At 42.8% G+C, this 395-nt stretch overlaps 1 protein-coding gene across 1 annotated transcript in view; it reads right to left on the minus strand.

Annotated features, from left to right (window-relative positions):
- Window positions 1-395, minus strand: part of LOC107596896 (CUGBP Elav-like family member 5) — a 145536-nt gene that overhangs the window by 82918 nt on the left and 62223 nt on the right. The gene's annotated exons all lie outside the window — the stretch shown is intronic.

Below are 395 nucleotides of genomic sequence, written 5' to 3' on the forward strand. Positions count from 1 at the left end.
TGTGCTTGATTGGCCTGCAAAATCGCCTGACCTGAACCCCATAGAGAATCTATGGGGTATTGTCAAGAGGAAGATGAGAGACACCAGACCCAACAATGCAGATGACCTGAAGGCCGCTATCAAAGCAACCTGGGCTTCCATACCACCTCAGCAGTGCCACAGGCTGATTGTCTACATGCCACGCCGCACTGATGCAGTAAATCATGCAAAAGGAGGCCCAACCAAGTATTGAGTACATGTACAGTAAATGAACATACTTTCCAGAAGGCCAACAATTCACTAAAACTTTTTTTTTATTGGTCTTATGAAGTATTCTAATTTGTTGAGATAGTCAATTGGTGGGTTTTTGTGAGATGTGAGCCAAAATCATCGCAATTAAAAGAACCAAAGACTTA

Source organism: Sinocyclocheilus grahami, unplaced genomic scaffold (assembly GCF_001515645.1).
Source record: "Sinocyclocheilus grahami isolate Dianchi unplaced genomic scaffold, SAMN03320097.WGS_v1.1 scaffold224.1, whole genome shotgun sequence".
NCBI lineage: Eukaryota > Metazoa > Chordata > Actinopteri > Cypriniformes > Cyprinidae > Sinocyclocheilus > Sinocyclocheilus grahami.